The 23229-nt window shown below is 37.3% G+C and overlaps 1 protein-coding gene and 1 non-coding gene across 3 annotated transcripts in view; both read left to right on the top strand.

The window, feature by feature from the left end:
• The window catches only part of CTNNA2 (catenin alpha 2), a 1193101-nt gene that overhangs the window by 177070 nt on the left and 992802 nt on the right, over positions 1-23229 (top strand). The window lies entirely within an intron of this gene.
• LOC115842571 (U6 spliceosomal RNA) lies at positions 15484-15590 on the top strand. Its single transcript, XR_004035360.2, has one exon. It is a non-coding gene; the product is annotated as a U6 spliceosomal RNA (small nuclear RNA).

Raw genomic sequence — 23229 nt, 5'->3', positions numbered from 1 at the left:
GCCACAACAGTGAGAGGCCCGCGTACCGCAAAAAATAATAATAATAATAATAACATGAGACAGATTAACAGAAGAAAATCAAACAAAAGTTTAATAACATGTATACATGGGAGAGACCCAGGAAAACTTGAGTGACTCGCCAAAATGGCAGAAACCCTTAACTTAAATACCGGCTTCAGCTAAAGACAAAAGAAGATGTTGGGGTTAGTGGTTTGGGACTTCAAAGGGGAGGAAGGCAATTCACTTAGAGATGAAAAAACAGATGTGTGATAAACAAATGTTTGCTGGGCCAGGAAGAGACATTGGGACACAGAGAGGATACGGATCTTCAGGTGCTGCCTAGAGTTCCCCCAGCACACCCAGCCCATATACTTTGCAGATATCTCTATTCCAGGAACAGGCCCTCTATCTAAATCCCTTTAGGCAGTTAAGGGAAAAGGTCAAAGTTTCTTCCTGAGTCTTTTGGGCCTTGATTATTTTTACTTCAAAATAATCCACATGCCAAAGAGATATTTTGGGGTGGCAAATTTTGCTCCCCTAAAGCCAAAAGGAGCAAGAAGCAGAATGGGGTGAGGTCCCCAATGTAGCCAAGGCTAGATTACACGGTCAACATTTTTGTTAGATTGAACTCAGTATAGCTCAGATAAGTAATAGCAATGGAAAGCATTCTGTGCTTTCTCACTAGTCCCATGTTCAAATTACTGAGTACTTTTTTCACATACACCCTGCCAGTGGAGACTGCCTATTACCTCCTTTCCACCCACTTGTCTATCTTGTAAAAGGTCTAAGAAGATGACAAGAAACTCTGATCAACAAAGCATATAGTTTTGAGTTAGACATCTTCATGGAGAAGAAAGAAGAAACAGCATTCTGAAGAAAGCAGGAAATCAAGGTTAAAGTTTAAAATTCATCTTTAAAAAAGGAATGGATTTTCAGCTTTTTTAAGTGCCAGAAGAAGCAGTGAGAACCAAATGCAATAATGCCTTGGAACCTCTTAGCACTTGGCATGTAGAAATGTGTACTGCATTTTTGCTGCTTTTAGGAGAAGAAATGCCATGTAATTTGTAGTATACATTTAGGGTAAATGAGATCCAAAGGCAACATGAGAGTCACCAAGTTTTCACACACCTGATTCCTGGATTACTGTCTTTTTAGCCACTGAGAGATGGAACTTCTCATTGTGTGTGGATCACATGTGCCATAGGAGAACCTATCATATGAAGATAAAATGCTTTCTTTTTTGTGGGCCAACTAACCATGAATGCATGTATAGTGGGCAATAAATGAGCAAAAGGCTGCTGAGTTAATTTATAGCTTCAAAGAGCAAATTAAGTTTTCTCCACATATACATTTTATAAGCTAACAAATACTTATTTTCTACAACAAAAGAAACAAATGTTTTACAAGTTGATGGGCATCCAAAGCCTCTGGCCACGATTGTGTTCTCTGAAGATTAATGAAATCCCTGCCCTAGTCGGGTTCTTGAAGTAAGCAGTTAATCAGCCATCATTTTAATACATCCATTAGCCTTGGCACCATAAAGTTAATAGGAAATAAATTTCTGTAGAAAAAAAACAAACCACAGTTTTAGAAATCACTCTCTCATGATCATTAACAATAATTACCAAAATTAAAACAAATTTAGTCAAGTTAAATAGAAAAGAACAGAACGTGAATAGAAAAAGTCTCTTTAATTTGTTCTAAGAAAACTACAATTTTTGTAGAAATATAATGAAAAGAGAAAAGGATCTCACAGTGGAAAATGAACTTTTTGAAAAATATAAACAAAATATTACCATCCTATATTTTTATATATTTATTTTCATCATTATAAGTTAATGTACATTTTAGAAAAGTTGAAAATCTAGAAAAATTCACTAAGAAGATAATGGAAAATAAGGTAACTAACTGAAATGTTGAGTCATCCTAATATTTGCCTATGTAAAACCTTAACATAATTGAGGAAAAAAAATAATTTGCTTTATATCATGCATATTTACCCATGATATTAAATATTCTTCTGTGTGACTTTTTATGGCCTCATGTTATTGTACTGGTTTGGTCTTTGAAGATTTTGCTTAGAAAGTTTTTCATTGTTTGGGTATTTAGGTTTTTCCCAGTCTTTCTCTACTACAAATTATTATATTATTTTAGCAACATATAGTTTTGTGTCATGGTTGGTTGACTTTACAGCACAACAATTCACCTTTTTATTCTTTGTCTCACTGAAAAGTTATTTGTTCCTTTTTGAAGGAAAAATACCAAAACTTAAAAATTAACTTTTAAAGTAAAGTGTTACCTTTATCTATTTTTTCGTAGTATAAACCTGGATTTCCATGTATTTGTATGGTTTAAAGTACAAAAATAAATTATAGCTCTTTGGGGGGGGATCAAGTTAATTGTCTGTATCAAGAGTATAAAGGATGTCAGGGGAATGCAAATCAAAACAACAATGAGATATCACCTCACACGTGTTAGGATGGCTGTTATCAATATATATATATATATGCGTATATATATATATATATATATATATATATATATGACAAGTGTTGGCCAGGATGTGGAGAAAATGGAACCCTTTACACTGTTGGTGGGACTGTAAACTGGTGTGGCCACTATGGCAAACAGTATGGAGTTCCTCAAAAACTTAAAAATAGAATTACCGTATAATCCAGCAATTTCTCTTATGGGTATATATCCAAAGGAAATGAAATCAGTACCTCAAAGAAATATCTCCCCTCCCATGTTCATTGTAAGATTATTCACAATAGCCAAGATATGGAAAACAACCTAATTGTTTGTTAATGGATGAATGTATAAAGAAGGTGTGGTGTGTGTGTGTGTGTGTGTGTGTGTGTGTGTGTGTGTGTATGAAATATTATTCAGCCTTAAAAAGAAGGCTGTATGTATGAATGACAAACTGTATGAACCTGGAGGATATTATACTAAGTGAAATAAGCCAGGCACGAGGAAAAATGCTACATGATCTCACTTAATATGTGGAATCTAAAAAAGGTGAATACATAGAAGTAAAACTTAAAATGGTGCTCACCAGGGGCAGGGAAGTGGGGAAATGGGGGTGTTGGTCAAAGGTTACAAAGTTGCAGTTATATTAGATGAATAAATTCTAGGGATTGAATGTAGAGTATGAGGGCTATATTTAAAAATACTGTATTTTATATTGCAAATTTGCTAAGAGAGTAGATTACAGGTGCTTTCAATACACACATACACAGAGTAACTGTGTGGAGCCATAGATGTGTTAATTGGATTAACTTTGCTATAGTAATCATTATATAGATGTATGTATATGTATATCCAAACATCATTTTGTATAGTATATATAATTAAATATATATAATTTTTATTAGAAAAACATAAAATAAAGGATGTTAGGGAAAAAAATTCTAGTGATTTTGTTTTTTAAAAAGTTGACCTTGGCTAGAAAGAACTATTTTGTTTGTTTTCCTTTGTGAATACAAAGTAAGAAAACCTTTTCTTCACTCACCTTTTCCAGCATTTTTAGGCAGAGTGTTTGTGAATTTGTAAAAATAAAGGAATGGCCATTTGCCTTCTAAAATAGAAGACACTCATCTTTTAATTTCTGTGTGTGTGTGTGTGTGTGTGTGTGTGTGGGTGATGTGTGTGTGTATGTGTGTGTGTGTGTTGCAGCATTTTTCTCAGTATCTGATTTCTTCTGTGGTGTTTTTTTAGTGAGCTTGCGATCACTTTCATTTTTATATGTTTACTTTCTCTGTTCCCTTAGACTGCCTCTATCTCTGTTCAGTGTTTCATTTCCTAATAAGCCACATTCAAACTTTATGTTCATGTTTTTCCCTTCTGAATATATTCTTCTCTCCTGTGGCCCCAAATTCTAATACAGTCACGTATTTACTGAGCTATACATAGACCTGTGTTGGAGGCTGTGGGGCAGTGGTTCTTAAACTTTAGTATGCAAGGGAATCACTCTGGGAGCTCATTTAGATGCAGGTTGCAGGGCACAATTTCTTGAGTTTCAGATTTGGTAGGTCTGGGGTGATACCTGGGAATTTATGTTTTTAAAATGTACCCTGTATGATCTGATGCATGTGATTCTCGAATCACACCCTGATGAACGGTACAGATCTTCCTTATCCTACTGTGGAGTTATGTCTCAATAAACACATTGTACTTTGAAAATGCGTTGAATACCCCTAACCTACCAAACAGCATAGCTTAGCTGACACTGCCTTACATGTGCCTACAGGTAGGCAAAAATCATCTAACACAAAGCCTCTTTTGTAATAAAGTGTTGACCATCTCACGTAATTTTGAATACTGTACTGAAAGTGGAAAACAGAAAGGTTGTAAGTGAATTGGTTATTTCCTCTTGTGTTCTTGGGCTCGTGGGTGACTGAAAGTTGTGGCTGCAGCTGCCCAGCAGCAGGAGAGAGCATCATACCACATATATCTTGCCGGAGAAGAGATCAAATATCAAAATCGAAGTATAGTTTCTACTGAATGTGTACCCCTTTTGCACTATTGTGAAGTTGAAAACTTATAAGTTGAAACAGCGTAAGACAGGGACTGTCTGTATATTCAAATGAATATGACACCTTGGCTTCCACATAGCTGTTAGAAAAGTCAGTGCTCTGCTTTGGAGAAAGCTTCTTGAAGGAAGTAAATATTGAGCAGGGTCTGGAGAATTTGGTTTGTTGGAAAGGCAACAGTTAATTTCAAGGAGAAACACAGATTGTGTTCCAGACCCCTCTCATCTTCCATCTTCACTGCTTGGTGCCACCTGCAACTTCAATTTATGTGCATCATGTTATCTGCCCTTGTCTGCTGTTGTCTAGTCCAAGAATGTGCCATTCTTCAGAGAAAACTCACAGGAGAGAAAAGAATGGATAAGAAATTGCTAAGTGGCATGGCCCCATAGTAAATCATCATAACAATGAGAACACCGTATTGGATAAACAGAGAACTTTTTAAAAAAGTTCTCTAGGCTCTCTAGCCTATGATTGTACCCATTTCTGACTTACCATCATCTCTTATTTACTTTCTTTTTTATTGGTGTATAATTGCTTTACAATGTTGTGTTAGTTTCTGCTATACAACAAAGTGAATCAGCTATATGTTTACTTTTAATAGGACAGAGGAAACATATATATATACACACATATATATATATATACACATATATATATATATATAAAAATAAATGGGAAACAGCCAATGAGAGATGACATGAAGGTGGTTAATGCCATCAAAATACTTGTTAAGTACACTAAGCTGATTTCACATTGATTTTTTTTTTTATTATTATTGGCAACTTCAACTGATATTCAAGAAAAATCCCGAGTCTCTAAAAGCACTTGGTTCTGAGAGCTGTTTTCTAAAGTGTCTGTATGTTATTGCCAGCTGGATTTAAGTTCCATCTAGAATTACCACAGGAAATATTTATTAGGTACCCTTTGCTAATGCTATTTTGGATAATTCTAGTGGTTAATAGTGGTTGATATATTGACATTAGCATTCTTATTTTTTACTGTCACTATTGTTTGTGACAGTAGTTGTATATTTAAAAAATAACAAGCTGGGATATTATTAGTAAATTGTTTTTAGTTGTATGTCTTTTGGATTAGCTGAAATAATGAGCACCTATTCTGTGATGTAAAATGTGGGAATACAATAAATGTCATGAATGTACGTATCCAAACTGAATTGATTTCTTTACAATTTACTTTTAGCTGAAGAAAAATGGGAGAAATAGTTACCTAATGCTGAATAGAAGCCATTGTCATAAAGAAGAGACCTGTGGGTGTGTAATTGGTACTGATTCAAACTGTAAGAAACCAATAGCATCTAATTTTATGGCTGTGGATAAGGCATATTTTTTTCTTGTAATATTAAAAAGACTTAGGATTCTTATGAAGAGGGTGGAGAAAGCATCTAGGTAAAGTTGAAATAAGGCATTTAGTCTTCTATCAAGAAAAGGCATGTTCTGTATATGACTTGGAAAAGCTGTTTGGGACTTAGGAATTATATCATTGCTTTGTAGCTTATAAAAAACAAATATGTGGCTTTCTCTGATTGCTAAAGCATAGAATGCAACTTTAACTAGGTAGAGTTTTATTTTCAAATTATTTTTAAGCATTGAGTATCTCTTATTTATAAACATATTCAATTACATTTTGGAGAACAAGGTACTTTTGGGAGTTCATTAATAAAGAAACTGAATGGAAGTCAGGAGTCTTGGAGGTGTTTTCGATTTCATTATGCTATATTTAGGGTATAGAACAGTGTTTGGCAAATAGTAGTTACTCAATAAAAATTTCTAAGATGAATGAATATTTCTGATTCTGCTACCTTTACAAGGCTATAAAAAATGCAACTTCCTCTCTCTATAATAAATTTAACTTCTATTTTAAGCCCTTATTCTGTTGGGGAGGAAGAAATGCATTCTCAGTCAAGTTCTAGGTTCCTCCTATGTTTCACTGGACCTAAGTTCTGGGGGGGTTTATGTAGTGTAATGTCAGGATACTGGGTCAGCTATCTAACCCTCTGGGTCACCTGCACCTGTACATGAGGGTCCCTGAGAGAGGCCCATTGACCAGCTGGTCTCCAGCTCTTGGTGCATCCAGGTCCCTGCTGAGTTGTCCCTTGGCTTTCATTTCACAGTGGCAGGTTGAGCACATCCTGTATCCTCTCTCTCCTGCCTCAAAATCCAGGAAATGATAGAAAATATACTTAACTAAATAAGTAACAGATAATTAAATAGCTGAGCTCAAAAGCATGTTTGAAAACTTTTGGTAGAACAAGAATTATGAAGAATCCACAAAAAATCAGACTGATTGAAGAAGGAAACTACAGCTCAGGACTTCCGTGGGTACCTCCTGCTGGAGAACACAGATATGGTGCTAAATTCACATCCAGAAGTGGATGAAACTAAGATCAGGGGTGGTCAGCTTAGGCCAGGGGTGACAAGGTGCTGATTCGTCGGAAGGAAGCCGGTTCATCCTCTAGACCTCACGCCCCTCCCTGGGCCCCACGTACCAACTGTGGTTTCTGAATCTAGTTGAGAGCAACAAGTCTGGGATCTTGGTTTCAGGGAGCCAGGTGTGCCTCCAGGGTGATCCAGGCCCAGGTGAAAAGTTTTAGGAACGCCTACCCGCAGCATTGCTTCACCACTGTCACTTAATGTTCTGTCCAGATACTGGTGTGGGTCTCTGCCCCACAAACAGGTACAGCACACAGTGCAAAAGGGGATTTCAGCTATAAATATGAGCATACAATCAAGACTCAGCAGACATTTGAGGAAAACCTACATTATAAAATATAAATAAATAAAAACTATAAAGTTTAAAATAGCAAACTCAGAGCCACTCTGGGGTGGAAAGAATTCATGCTGAGATGTGAGGAACTCTGGAAAGCTTTATAAATACATCAGCTCCCTAGACTCATTGATTCTTAATGATCTTGCTCTGTCTGTTGGGCTTTGCTGAGAAAAGAGCACAGGTTCCTTCTGCCTTTTGAGGGAGGTTTTGTTACCTTCTCATCTTCAAACCTAGGGTGATCCTCCTTGAGGTTTGCTTAGTACAGTCTGAGTTTACATGTGTTTTTAGGTAATTATCTATAGTGTCCCTTTGATGATAAAACATGTGATTATTTACTCAAGGATTATCTGGGGAACAGGGAACAGGATCTAGGGTCTCTTTCCTCAGGTGCTTGTGACTGTCTAAATACCCACTGCTTCCTCATCAGACAATCTGTCTCCCTCCAGATTGTAGAATCCTTGGTTAGGCTTGTGATAGGTAACCTAGTTCTTCTTCACCAGGTAATCTGCCAAGTCTGCTATCTGTTTGCTGAGTCCTCTCCCGGGGCTCTTTTTTCCCCTCTCTTTTCTGCTAAAGCTTCCCTAATCTTAAGCAATAAATCCAAATGGCTTAGGTGGTCCAAATGGGGAAGAGTAAATAGGTAAAAGGAAGAGTGCTAATAAGACACACACACACACACACACACACACACACACGTTAATATTCTAAACACTGTCCTACAACATCACTAAGTACCCTGTGGTCTTTGGGAAAATTACTTAAATACTCTGAGCCTTTGTGTCCTAATGTGAAAGCTATAAGACCTTTGAGGTTTCTCCTAGCTCTCATGATAAAATCATCCAGCTTGGGGTTTGCAGGAACTTTGGGCATCAATTAGCCCAACCACTCACCCCATGTAGACCTTCTTTCCATATATTTTTACCATTTGATTATGCAGCCACCATAAGAGTTCTTTAAATAATGAAATAGAGGAGATAAGAATAACATTAATTTCTAAAAATTAAGTTTAAAAGGTGTGTTTGACAGAAAAGAAAAGAAATGAATTCAGAGGCCCGTGAATGCTGTGGAAAATGACAAAGTACTGGTAAGTAACCACACTTTTTGGACATGTCTAACATGGGCACCCTGTCCTCAGGAAAGGCAGTTAAGATTTGTTGCAGCTCATTGAAGAATAGATAAAATTTTAAAAAAACAACAACAAAAAGCTTGATCCAGTACTTGGCTTATAGTAAGTTCATAGTAAATGACAGCTTGTTTTTATTTTGGCTGTGGTGGTAATGGCTGTGCTGGTCCTTGAGGGTCTGGGAAGGAAACTGTCTACAGAAAGCAAATTACGTAGACGAGGCAGAAAGTTATTTTCAGAATCTACTACATTATGCCCAGAGCTCTCCCCTGGATCGCCTGGTTTTGAGACAACAGTTCCCAGCTGATCAATGCCCAATTTTAATGCTACAATTTCAAGCATCATCATACTTTAAAGTAGAAAGCCTCCCAAGGCCTTGGTGATAGGCTGTGTCCCTGAGTTCCCAAATCCTTGTGTTCCTGTATGCAACTTGCTCCAGCTGCCGACCCTTCACTGACTGAGTCCATTAAGGGTGTCATCAACCTTCACCTCCTGGGCTCTTTGCATCTTTCAAAGTAGAATGGTGGCCTCAATTGTCTTGGCAGTCATGTTCCCAACTTTCCAAATTTCATATTTTTCTTAGACTTTTGAGTCCTCTTAAAAATACAGACTTGCTCTCTCCTTCACTGACAATGTGAAAGCCTCTCTCTTGAAGACAAAATCTAAATCACAACACTCATTGAAATCTACAGATGTTCCTCAACACTCTCTGATTCTATGGACAGCTGCTTCTGTCACCACTGCCTTCACAGCTCTCCCTCTGCTGTTCTGGTTTTTATTTATTTTTACTTCAGTTGTATTTGTGTGTGTGTGTGTGTGTGTGTGTGTGTATAAAATAAACTATACCTGTGTGGCCTATGATATAGAAAATTAAGACCCCAAAATGCATGCTTACAAAATAGCTAATTTAGGAAGTGATGATCAGCATTATAAAAGAGAGTTCTTTGCTTCCCAGATCTTTTGTTGTCATTTATTTTTAACAGTATGTTTCTCTGGAATATTTAAAATATAGTTTAACTTTCTTTAACTGATTGGTTTTACACCTAGAAAATAATATGTTGAATGAATAGAATGAATTTTTTTTCAGATGGGCACATAGGCGGTAACAGCCTGAGAAAGAGAATTCAAGGTGTGTATTAATAATAAAGCCCCCCACCTGGGTGAGCTGGGGTCCCGCCTTGCTCCTCACGCCACCCCCTTTCCCCACCACCTCCCTAAGCCCTTTCCTGGCAGATCTGAGATGACTCACGTGTCCACAGTGGCAGTCATTAAAGATGTCCTGCTCTGTTGTATATATGTACCACATCTTCTTCATCCATTCATCTGTCAATGGACATTTCAGTTGTTTCCATGTTTTGGCTATTGTGAATAGTGCTGCTATGAACATAGGGGTGCACACAGATTAACCTATTTATGAATAAGAAACAGAATCATGGACATAGAGAACAGACTGGTGGTTGCCAAGGGGGGAGGGTGTTGGGGGAGGGATGGAGTGAGGGGCTGGGGTGAGCAGATATAAGCTTTTATATAGAGAATGGATAAACAACAAGGCCCTACTGTATAACACAGAAAACTATATTCGATATATTATGATAAACCATAATGGAAAAGAATATTTTAAAAAGAAATGTAAAAACAAGTAAATAAATAAATAAAATGGGTTGATCAAATGTGCAAAAAAAAAGTACATTCCTAGGATTTTCAACCTGTAAGATGATATCTGCAAATAGAGTTTAACTTTTTCCTTTCTAATCTGAAAAGAAAAAAAAATCATGTTTGAAGACCAAAAGAAAAAAAAAAGGCATCCTGCTCTGGGGCCTCTGCTCCATCCCATTCTTCCTTCCCCTCACGTGAAGCTGTGAACCTCACTGCACCAGAGCCCCTTTCCCGCCTCTGGGGTCCTCGGCCAGCCCCGCCTTGTGCTGTACCGGCTAGTGGGTTTTGTTTCCGTGTCAGCACTTCCCAGGACTGTCCAGGTATTTGCTTTGTTAATGTGTTCTGATTTTCCTGGTGCTTTTTCACTCTTTCAGTGTCCTGCAGCCTCTCCCTCCCGCTCCACTGAAGATGTGCAAAAGCTCCCCTTTGAGGTGTGTGGTGGGAAGGGGGGAGGATAGTAGTGTTCAACCTCTTCTCATTCAGGTGATACAGTGTGAAGAGCTGTTCCCTCTGTCTCCACCCCCACCCCTTTCAGAACACAGAGATCATCTCCACGGGGCCCTCCTAGACCCACTTTGCCGCTTTTGCATCGAATTCGGCTCTTTCTACACTAACTGTTAGGACTTGGAGGTTCCTCCAGGTTTCATTTGAGGGACCAGAAATGATTTTTTTATTTATTTAAAAAAATTTTTAATTGGAGTATAGTTGATTTACAATGTTGTGTTAGTTTCAGGTGTACAGCAAAGTGATTCAGTTATACATACATATATATATATATTTTTTTTTTTTTCAGATGCTTTTCCCTTAGAGGTTATCACAGAACATTGAGTATAGTTCCCTGTGCTATACCGTAGGTCCTTGTTGGGTACCTATTTTATATATAGTAGTGTATATGTTAATCCCCAATTCCTTATTTATCCCTCCCGCCCCTCCTTGAGGAACCAGAAATGTTTTATAACTAATTGGGAAAGGGACACGAGCAGCACAAGTAGAAGAGAAAGCAATGTTTAAACATTCCTATTTTGAAATTTTTGTTCTTATTCTTACTTTTGGACTCATTCTCATTGACACTTGGCAGCAACTTTTACTATGAAAGTTCTTGGTTTTGGTGGTGTTTTAAACTAGGCAGCAAATGAAGGAAACAGAAAGTCTCAGGGATTTAGAGATTTACCTTCCCTTAGGATCTCTTTCCTTTCATGAATATTTACACTGTGGATCCAGCTAATTCCTTTATACTGAAGAGATAGGGCATTTGAATGTTATTTTTAGTTTGAGGCCAATCAACAAAGGACACTTCGTACTGTAGATGCTCCTGCTCTGCCAGTGGCCTCACAGGGACAGTCTTACTGATGTACTTCCATTTTTTATCTTATTTACTACTTTAAAAATAGTTCACAGGGGCTTCTCTGGTGGCGCAGTAGTTGAGAGTCCGCCTGCCGATGCAGGGGACACGGGTCCGTGCCCCGGTCTGGGAAGATCCCACATGCCGCGGAGCAGCTGGGCCCGTGAGCCATGGCCGCTGAGCCTGCGCGTCTGGAGCCTGTGCTCCGCAACGGGAGAGGCCACAGCAGTGAGAGGCCCGCGTACCGCAAAAAAAAAATATCAAAAATAGTTCACAGAAGTAAAAAAAATAAAATAAAATTGTAAAAGACAAAAAAAAAAAAATGGACTGTGTACATAAAATGAAGACTTGTCCTTGAGTGTATTATACTGGAATTCTAAGCTACTGGGAGGCAGGACCTTGTCTCCAGAGGCTTTTGAATTCTTATAGTACCAGGAACGCCATTAGGCATCAGGGAGGCCACTGATAGAGAGTTTCATCAAATATGTGTTACTGATTCAGAAGAGTTCCAGGAAAACTAAATATTAGGACATTCTTGGTGTAATTCATCTCCAGGTGTTTTCAGTATGGGGAAAAGTCAACATAACTGTGAACTATTATTGCTGCTGTCACCAGGGGATTGTTGTAAAATTCTGGAAAGAGGGAAGGTGACTTTTTGATCAGAGCAAAGCTTTGTATGTGTAATTACACTCATCACCTGTCCTAAATGGCTGCTGCAGTGCAGCGTTGAGACCTTCGGCTCCACAGAACTTCAGGACAGCAATTGGAGACAGGAAATTAACTGGAGAAGTTAAAAAAATATAACTATCATCCCATCTAACACTTTTCTGTCAGTTTTTTATATGATTTATTCTCTCCTGCCCCCTGCCCCAAAAGGCAGTCCTTGGAGGCATTTTTTTCTGAAGATTTCCCACCTTCTGTAAAGCCTTCCTTTCTGTTAACAAAGGGACCTCTGACTAGACCACATCAGCATAGCTGTTAAATGTACAGCTTTTGGCATCACACGGACATGTGTTCAAATCCAAGCTCTGCCACTTCCAAGCCCTGGATCTCTGCACCTATTACTTAATCTTCCTAAGTCTTTATTTCCTTTTCTGTAATGTGGAGGTGATGGTGGTAACAATACAGATGTCAGTGGGTTTTAGGAGAGTTAAATGAGATAAGCAGAAACTAATACAACATTGTAAAGCAATTATACTCCAATAAAAAAAAAATGAGGTAAGCAAAAAGAGCTTCTATCCATAAATGTCCACAAATGTTATTAGTGAAGAAGGAACAAAATGAAACCTTGAACTGACCCCTTTACACAAGTCAGCTTCACACACGAGTCAAAATCATTCGCCTCAAATTTCCTGTTACTTCGAACGAAAGCATCTTTTAGGACATAATTACACAGTTCTGAACCTTCATTTTCTTTTCTTTTCATTTTAATTTAATTTTTTTTACTATTATTACTTTTTGGCTGTGCCACGCAGCTTGTAGGAATTGAACCCAGGCCACCGCAGTGAAAGTGCCAAGTCTTTGCCACTGGACCACCGGGGAATTCCCTGAACCTTCATTTTTCTACTTAAATTCATTAATATAAATATGGTTTGCATGCAAATGAGTAGGTCCAGTGTGTACAAGTAACATGGAATGCAGTGTGAAAATTTAACTATTTCAAAGAGAAAAAGATTTTGTTGGGAATCCTATCTAGCTTGACTACGTACTCACGGGGTACTTGTCTGGCTATTTATTTGGACTGCTTGTCCTAGAGATGGCAAATGGTATTGACTATGGCAGTACCAAGAGAAAAGTCTTAAAATCCCCCTCAGTGGATTCCAAAAGTTATCTTTGAGGTAAAATAGGAGGTCTTCATTGGTAAGAAATTACACTTGAAATTTGATTTCTTCCTAGGAAGTGGCATTGCTTCTCTGTTTTATGTGATTCAGATTAATAAATACAGAGGAGCAAAAATGTTTGAGGACTGGATTAACATCTACTTTCTTTTTGTCGAGTGAAATCATTTTCCTTTAAAATTTTTAGAGTAAATGTTTGTAAGCTAAGAATTTGCGTAAAAAATCTGAACCTAAATTGATTTGAATTGAAGTAATCTGCTTCCCTTCTTTTGGCAAGACTCAGATTTAAAGCCTGAACAAAAGGCTTTAAATAGCACCAAAATGTCTACTGGCCCCTTTGGCTTAGAAGTAGTGTTTGTAACAAATATGACTGTTCTCCAGCCATCCTTTGGGGAGATTATGTGAGGAGTTTCCCTCTTTATAATGCTAAGTAGATCATTGGTACATTTTACTCTCAAGAAGGCTCCCTCCCAAATTGCTATGTGTCTCCACTCACCAGAGACCCTTATCTTGCCATGCCAGTTTCTGTCATTCACCTCTGTCACTCCCATCTGGGACTGACTTTTAAAATTTATTTTTAATTTTTTATACAGTTTTTAAAGGTATACTCCATTTAGAGTTATTACAAAATATTGGTTATATTCCAGGTGTTGTACAGTACACTGTTGTAGCCTATCTTACTCCCAGTACTTTGCACCTCCAATTCCTCTGCATATATATTGCCCCTCCTCCACCACTGGTAGCCACTATTTTATTCTTTATATCTGTGAGTATGCTTCGTTCTTTGTTATATTCACTAGTTTGTTGTATCTTTTAGATTCCAAATATAAGTGATATCATACAGTATTTGTCTTTCTTTATCTTATTTCACTTAGCATAATGCCCTCCAGTCCAACCATGTTGCTGCAAACAGGAAAATTCTATTTTTTTATGACTGTCATATATATATATATATATGAATGACATCTTTTTATCCATTCATCTGTTGACTGACAGGTTGCTTCCATATCTTGGCAATTGTAAATAATGTCACTGTGAACATTGGGGTGCCTGTATCTTTCGAATTAGTGTTTTTGTTTCTTTCGGATGTACATCCAGGAGTGGAATTGCTGGATCAAAGGGTAGTTCTATTTTTAGTCTTTTGAGAAACCTCCATATTGTTTTCCAAAGTGGCTGCACCAATTCCCACCAACAGTGTATGTGGGTTCTTTTTTCTCTACATCCTTGCTAGCATTTGCTATTTGTGTTCTTTTTGATTACAGCCATTCTGACAGGTGTGAGGTGATATCTCATTATGGTTTTGATTTGCATTTCCCTGATGATTAGCAATGTTGAGCATCTTCTCATGTGCCTGCTGGCCATCTGCATTTCCTCTTTGGAAAAATATCTATTTAGTTCTTCTGCTCATTTTTCAATTGGTTTGTTTGAGTTTTGGATGTTAAGTTGTATGAGCTGTTTATATATATTGGATATTAATTCCTTATCAGTCATATCCTTTGCAAATGTTTTCTCCCATTCAGTAGGTTGTCTTCATTTTGTTGATGGATTTCTTTGATGTGTAAAAGTTTTTAAGTTTACTTAGGTCCCATTTGGTTATTTTTGCTTTTATTTCCTTTACTTTAGGGGAGGGGTCCAAAAAAAAAAACACTGCTACGATTTATGTCAGAGTGTTCTGCCTATGTTTTCCTCTAGAATATCCCATCTTACATTCTGATATTTAATCCATTTTGAGTTTATTTTTGTGTATGGTGTTAGAGAATGTTCTAATTTCATTCTTTTACATGTAGAAGTTTTCCCAGCACCACTTATTGAATAGACTGTCTTTTCTCCGTTGTATATTCTTGCCTCCATTGTCATAGATTATCTGACCATAAGTGCATCAGTTTATTTCTGGGCTCTCTATCCTGTTCCATTGATCTATGTATCTATTTTTGGGCCAGTACTATGCTGTTTTGATGATGTAGTTTTGTAGTATAATCTGAAGCCAGAGAGTGTGATTCTTCCAGCTGTGTTCTTCTTTCTCAAGATTATTTTGACAATTTAAAATTGAAATTTACATACCTGGAGACATTCCTCATTGGTTGCAGGTACTGCAGGTGCTTGGGGAAATGCACCTACACCCCCAACGCATACAGTCAAAGGTAACAACTTACGTGGTGTGGTGGTTGGGAGAATTAGAATCAAGATTTAAAAATCATTTGGGTCGTGCTCACTTCGGCAGTACATATACTAAAATTGGAACGATACAGAGAAGATTAGCATGGCCCCTGCGCAAGGATGACACGCAAATTCGTGAAGAGGTCCATATTTTTACTGCAAAAAAAAAAAAAAATCATTTGGGTCTTTGTGGTCCCAGATGCACAGCCTGAATTCCTATTTATATATGGGGGAGGAACAGTAGGTCGCCCCAGAGAAATGGAACTTGGTGTCACTGAAGGAAAGTCTCCCTCATAGCACTCTGCCCCAAAGCTAATCTTTCCTACTTCAAACCACTGAAGAACAGAAGGCAATCTGAATCCAGGGTGTAACAATCCAATGGGGGCTAAAGACTGGACAGTTGGAGTGAGGTAGTGGAGCCAGGATAAAAAGCAAGTGAGAGCATGCTACAACTGTGAGGTCAATAGGCTTTTGGCTATGCAACTAAGAGTAAGGGGACCTAAGAATGATGCAGTTCTAACCTCTTTGGCATATAGTTTTTGGGTGGAGATATGTGTGTGTGTGTGTGTGTGTGTGTGTGTGTGTGTGTATTTAACCAAAATAAAACTTTCCAAGGAACATCATTTGTGCATACTTCAGGCACTGCTTTCTGGTATTTTCTCTCTTTTCCACTGCCCTGCCCTATTGTAGTATAATTTATTCTATAAAATTTTTTAAAAAGTGACCTCAAATCATTAAATTGATTTTGCAACCCAATAATGGGTCATGAATTTTAGTTTAAAAAACTGTAATTACATTTTAACGTGTGTATATAATAGTTAAATAAAAATAATATGAATCAACACTGATGATAGGGATCTACTAGATTGTTTCTAAACAGATTTCAGAGATGATGTATGTAAATTGCTTTTAGCAAATACTCTGATATACGGTACAAAGTCATTTATCATTGGCTATTATTTTTGTGTGTAAGATGAGACAGTTATTTGCATAAAAGTTTCCAACACTTTATTGAATTATTTGAAAACAGAAACAAAAATAACAACAGCAACAAGTGACAAGTACAATAATTGTTTTGGATAAGTTGCATGAGGGAATTTGGTCCATGGCCAATTGATTAGCGCATGCTGCTTTGTTTGCCATGAAATGAAGATACACATTTCCTTTACTCTATGTCAATAGGTGAGACTGAAGGGTTGTCAGAGTTTCCTTTAAATGTTTTGCTTTCTTTGTCCCTCCTGAGCTGACCTCTTTCCTAGTCCTTCTTCTGGGCTATGTGAGCTCAGCTCTCCTACCCAATTCCTCATGAGCTGGAGGATGCTACAATTAATGCTGATGGTGGAGAGAGTACATTACTTCATGAGAGAGGATTGCTTTCTCCCTTTGCTCCAAGATTTCACCTTATGGTGATTGTATTTTCCTTATACTTTGATTTATGGGATAATATTAATAGATATACTGATGTTAAATATTCTCATACTCTGTAATTAAATATATTATTCCTGCTAATTTATTTTTTACAGATACTACTTAATTACTTATGCTACCATTTATTGTAAAGTTTTGAAATTATATTCATAAATTAGGTTAGTATATAACTAGATTCTTGGAATCATTCGTTCATTTATTAATTTATGTGTCATTAAACAAGTGTGAATTCAGTATCTGGTCTTAATGGAATTTATAGTCTGGTAATAGACACATGAAAGTATCCTGGAAGAAATGACATCTAAATTGACCTCTGTGTCTTTGGCTGCTGTAACACAGAGATTTGATTGTCTTAAATGACTCAAATAAGAGATACAGTTTTATTTCTCTCCTGCACAGTAATGTGAACTGAGGAGTATAGGCTTAGTGGGGTATTTATACCAACTTCAACATGTGCCTTCCAAGTTTAGCTCCAAACCATCACCCTTTCCTAGCCATCAAGAAGATGGACAGAGAATCCAGGATAAGTGTCCTTGTGGAGATGACCTGAAAACTGCACATAAGCCTTCTTCTCACATTCCCTGGCCACATTTAGTTGCAGGGGATATTGAGAAATATACTCTGTATTGAACAACCAGACACCCAGCTAAACTGTGGGTGCAACAAGGAAGAAAGGAAGAATGGATAAAGGATGGAAGTTAGCATCCTCTGCCAAAAGCTCTAAAAGGAGTAAGTAGCTGAAGGATGCAGAGGAATTAGTGTTGTAGTTCACTTGCAGTCCGTAAAATGATATGGAGAAGCAAACAAGAGATTCTGTAATGAAATATTGAAAATGCAATGAGAGGGCATGCACAGAGCACTGACCACTGAAGTCCTACAGTGAGGGGCATGCGAGCCAAGCATGGAAGGCCGAATGGAAGGGGCTTCCTATTTAGGTGGAGATCTGAAGAGTGAAGTTAACTATCAGATGACAGCTGGATGGGGTGTTCAGGGCAGAGGAAACATGGAATTCCAAGACCCTGATGTGGGAATGAGCATGGAGTGATTAGGAAACTGAAAGAATTTCAATCTGGCAGGTAGGCACATTGAGGGCAAGGTGGGGCAAGAAATGAGCCTCTGAGAAGTGAGCTGGAGACAGATCATGGTCTACTCCATGCTGAGGGCATTGAACTTTATCCTAAAGGCAAGAGGAAATCATTGAAGAGTTTGGGTAAGGAGGTAGTTGAATGCTATTCCTTATTCTAAACCCAGCCTTATTTATAGCTACCATGCTAATTCCCAGAGCCAAAGGAGGAAAGTGTGAAACATGAAAACTTTCTGCTCAGTCCTTGAGAGTAAACCAAGTATAAATGTTTCCAAGATAGCTTAGTGTGGCTTTCATATAGACTAGCTATAAAATACTTTATGTAGGTAATAATTGAGTTTCTAGTCTATTTCTTACTTATTAATTGAACTGGGTAATGGTTATACTTTGAGAAACAAAAAAAATCAGTCTACCATTAACACAAAATAGAATTTCTCCACATTATAAGCAGATTGATCAGCAGAATGGGAAAGAGAAGGAGGGACCAGAAAAGGAAGTATAGTAGTCGTTTAAAAAAACAAACAAACAACCAGCCAACCAGTGGAAGACGTGAATGTGAAGTGGTGCTCGATGGTGTCCTCCAAGAATTGACTCACCAACTTTGCCACTGAAGTAGCCCTGGGCGTCTGGTGATTCAGGCACACACACATGGTTGGTAGCAAGTGGCAACTTTCTTAGAATCTCAGTTTTAGTTTTAAGATGAATATAAATTTTGTAGAATATATTTGCTCTTTTTTTTTTTTTTTTTTTTTGAGGTACATGGGCTTCTCACTACTGTGGCCTCTCCCGTTGCAGAGCACAGGCTACGGACGCGCAGGCTCAGCGGCCATGGCTCACGGGCCTAGCCGCTCCGCGGCATGTGGGATCTTCCCAGACAGGGCACGAACCCACGTCCCCTGCATCGGCAGGCGGCTCTCAACCACTGTGCTACCAGGGAAGCCCTATATTTGCTCTTTTAACAAAAAAGGCAACTCTGTCTTTTCCCCTACTGTTTCTGTTAAATATTATTCCAGGAGAATGTCCTGTACTATTCCGTTTTCACATACCCTGGAATTGTACATTGTGTTCCTGATGACATGGAAATCTGGATTTGAAAAATACTGACTTGGTCAACATCTAGAGTGAGAGAGGACTGAGAGCTAATTAAAATTCATGAATGAACTCGGGAGACACCTAAAATGCCACTCCATTAGTTTAAAGTGAGAAACTGAGTGGTTACACCCAGCAGAAATGTTCCTGTCAGCATAATCAGCTTATGTCACGCTTTAGTTAAGCTATAAGGGAAGCCAAATCAGACCCAGACATCACTTTATTGATTTACCAAGAGAAATCACTGTAACCCAGACTAGAAATAGTCCTGTCAGCACGATCAGCATATTCTCTGCTCACAGATAGGCTTACATGGAAATCAGGAGGTTGCTCGGTGAGCATGGAATCAAGAGGTTTAGGTGCATAAAATGTAAGGACAACGTACTGGGGCAGTGTGATACCCCTGGCTCACTTCAGATCCAAGTGGTAAATTTCAGTTTAACTTTCAAAAAGTCATCTCGTTCCCTCATTTTCAAGGTCTTAGGGGCACAGTAGCCCTCCACTGTTTATTAGCATACAGAAGAGAATTTGAGTTAAGAACAAAAATAGTTTAGATATTACAGTGTTAAGCTGCAGCAAGAAGCCATAACATGTAATTTGGGCCCATATTTTGCACTTCCGGATGCTTTCTTAATCAGCTTTCACTTTCATTTTCACTGGCCAGAGGGAACAGACTGGCATCTCTCATGACTGAACCCACTTTGTTTTGTTTGCATTGTGTGATACCTTTTTTAACTGGGTCTATCACGTAAAACTCACATATATATCTGGATTCCTGGCTGCCATCTTGAAGGAGTGTACAAAGTTCACTGGGTATCTGAGTGATTCTTTTAATGAATAGAACTAAGAAGCTAGACAAAATGTACAAGCATCCTTCAAACGTATTGTGACCTGGGAAAACAATAACAAATCCCAAAATGCTAAAACAAATAAAAGAAGAGAAAATGGCAAGCTTGAAAGATAAGTGACCGAACTAAATTTCAACCTTAGGTTATGTGGCAAGGCTTGTTTCCGTTTTCTGTTGAAGGATGCATAGCCCAGAGTAGACATGATATAAAGTCTGTTTTGTGGTAGAGATGGAGAGGTAAATAAAAACTCCCCTCATAGAGTGGGAATACCAAAGGACAACAGCAAACTATCAGTAAACTCAATCCACAAAGAGTGAAACCATCTTGTCTTTAGTAACCTGGGCCTGAGCGGAGGAAAAAAAATGTGCCCCTTGAAAATTTGAGTTGGCCTTCGACAAATTTTGCAGCCAGAATTCATGCTGTGTGGTCAAACCCCAAATGAAGAATTTAATATAAGTTGATGCCAGGATGATAGTGAACAAAGTAATTGGCAGAAACAGATTTTCTGGAAATATAAAATTTCACATAAGGCATAAATAATTTCCAAGATATTTTTAAGATGTATTTAAGAAATAATGTATTTAAGGCAAAAAGGTATTAATATATACCATAAGTAAGCGCCAGTAGAATAAACAGAAAGCACAGGAGAATCACATTCATAAAAGCTACAGATAATAGAATTATCAGACATAAATATAAAATATAAATTTTTCTAATATGTTTTAAGAATTCAGAGAGGCTTAAAAATGTTAGCAATAAAAAGATTTTAAAAACAACACAATTTAAAATGACCTAAATAGGTCTTTTAGAAATTAAAAATATAGGTGGAAGTGTGTGTGTATAATGATTTAAACTAAAAATTCCATGGGTTGAGTTGACATATGCTCCCAAAAAAGAAGAATTAAATTGTTTCAGATGAACCCTCCCAACCAAGAATAACTAAAATATTAAAACCACTAGAAAAGTACTAAGTGAGCAAGCTCTTGAATGGTCAAGATTTTGGAAAGAGGGAAAATCCAGAAATGTAAATATCTGCCAATTACAAAGCAGTGAATAAGGCAAGGAGGGATTGAGAAGAGCTTTTGGTAGTTTCACTAGTCTAGGGGGACAGAAATTGAAGTTCAGGAACAAAAGGTCTAGAAGACACCTGTTCCAGTTACTATTGCTGCATACAAATCACCTGAGATGTAGTGTTGCATAACTATTTTATTATGCTAAGAGATTCTGTGGTTCATGAATTCTTTGAGGTTACAGCAGGGTGCCTTGTCTTTGTTCCATAGTGTTTGAAGCTTCAGCTGGGAAGATTCAAAGGCTGGGGGTAGCATGATGTCTGGGGACTAGAATCACAGTCTGGAGGAGGAGGAGCCTTCACACATGTATGTAGGACTTGATGCTGGCTGTCAGCTGGAACCTTGGCTGAGGATGTCATCACAAACACAAGATGTGGCCTGTGCATTTATTATCTCCAAATTTTCTAGTTTGGGCTTCCTCGTAGCATTGTGGCTGAGTTTCAAGAATGAGAATCTCAAAGAAAAAGAGACACAAGTGCAGGGCATTTTTGTGATCTATAGTCAAAAGTCACAGGCTAGGATTTCTATTCTAATATATTGATAAGGTTGTTACAGAGGCATGCTCAGGATCAAGATAAATGGACATAGATTGTTAGAACCATCTTTGGAAATTATGATATGCCACAGTAGCCCACATTTTTACCTGGGACTCTGGAATGGGTGAAGTGTGGGGATCAGATCTTACAAAGACTAAAGCCCAGTTTCAGATCAGCTCAGTCTCTCATTAGATTAAGATGATCTATCTTTACCATAATATTTTGCTCACAACCAAACTAATTTCTCTCTGGAAGAAGATATCATCATCTCTAACTTCTTATTTACTATAAGTGTATAAGAATATAGTATTGATATTTAAGTATATAGTACATAGAGTACAAGTTGTGATATTACATTAAAAATAACAAGGCATGAAAAAACAATATTGACTAAAAAAAGAGAAAATATAATTTAAAATTAATCCACAAATGATGCAAATATTAGAATTATCAAACAGGGATATTAAAGTTCTGTAAATTAATGTGTTCAGGAAATTAAATGGCAAGATGGAGGGAGCTATAAAAAAGAATAAAATAGAAATTTTATAATTGAAAGCTACAATAACTGAAATGAATTCAGTTGCTTTAGTTAATAGCTTTAGTAGCAGGCAGATTAGACAAACCTGAAGAAAGAATTTGTGAACTGAAAGATAAGTCAGAATTAATATCCAGAATAAAATATACAGAGACAAGAGGTTGAAAAACATGAAAGCTGATACATAATTAAAATGAAAGACATTACTACTCAGATTCAAAAGTGCCATGCACTTCAAGAAAATTGCACGTAGTTATTTCCTAAGAAAACATCAAAAATCAAAGGTAAAGAGGAAATTTTCAGAGCACTCAGAGGAAAAAGACATGTTACCTTAAAAAGAGAGAGAACTTTAACCTCAAAATAAGAGACAAGTGACTTTTAGCTAGTGACAATGATAGCCAAAATTAATGGAATGAACTAATCAGAGTACTGAAAGAAACTGCTATCCTATAATTTTTATCCAGGCAAGATATTATTCAAAAATAAAGTTGAAATAAATGCATTTTCATGTAAACAAAAATTGAGAATTTATCACCAGCAGATCCACACTAAAAGAAAATACTTGAGTGTTCTTCATGCAGGAAAATGAGCTTGGATGGAAGCATAGAGATAAAGAAAAGAATGTGGAACAAAGAGTAAATATGTGGGTAAATCCAAATGAATGTTGACTATGTAAAACTATAATAATAATGTCTTTTGAGGTGAAACATGAAAAGAATTAAATATATGACACATAGACAGGCACACATAACATACACACATACAAATACATATGCGTGAGGATAGAATCAGCAGTAAATAGGAATTAACTAGTCTCAGGTTGTTGCATTGTCCAGATTGTGGTAAAAGTAGTGATTTGTCCTATGTTTTTTTCCCCTTGCTTCCTTTTATATTATTTAACCATTTTTAGTCAATTATCGCTGTTAGCTTGTTAGCTATATGTTATTTCACTACCCTCTTAATGTGTACCATGGAGATGATCACATGCAGTCTACTACATAGAGCAATACTAAGATATATATTGGTAATGGTATAACAGTAGTCACTTAATGTAAACAGACTAAGTACTCCAAATAAAAGACAAAGATTTTCAGGCTGGATCCAAAAAGAAGCCGGTAAGATATATATGAGATATGATTTGATTATAAAGATACAGAATGTTTGGACATTAGCAATAGAAAGTCATTCCATGCTATCCCCTTAT

Source organism: Globicephala melas, chromosome 12 (assembly GCF_963455315.2).
Source record: "Globicephala melas chromosome 12, mGloMel1.2, whole genome shotgun sequence".
Taxonomy (NCBI): domain Eukaryota; kingdom Metazoa; phylum Chordata; class Mammalia; order Artiodactyla; family Delphinidae; genus Globicephala; species Globicephala melas.
Note: the sequence above shows the minus strand (reverse complement) of the source record. Positions and strands in the feature narration are given on the sequence as shown.